Below are 229 nucleotides of genomic sequence, written 5' to 3'. Positions count from 1 at the left end.
ACTTGATTTGAACTGGTACTGATGAACTGTGGCCAAATGAATTCACCCAAAACCACAGCTGATATGATAAACTCCTGGAAAGGTCCTGGAAAATGATTTGTTAAAAAGAGCGGGAACCCTGATTACTAGCTGACATATTACAAACTGATCCGCTGTCAAAAAATGTAGAAAATCATGTTTTAGATAATCGATGTCGGTATTTCCTGTGACGACTACTTCATAATAAAAG

This window comes from Morone saxatilis, unplaced genomic scaffold, assembly GCF_004916995.1.
Source record: "Morone saxatilis isolate NCDOM2014 unplaced genomic scaffold, NCSU_SB_2.0 Contig23, whole genome shotgun sequence".
In the NCBI taxonomy this organism is placed as follows: Eukaryota; Metazoa; Chordata; class Actinopteri; family Moronidae; genus Morone; species Morone saxatilis.
Note: the sequence above shows the minus strand (reverse complement) of the source record.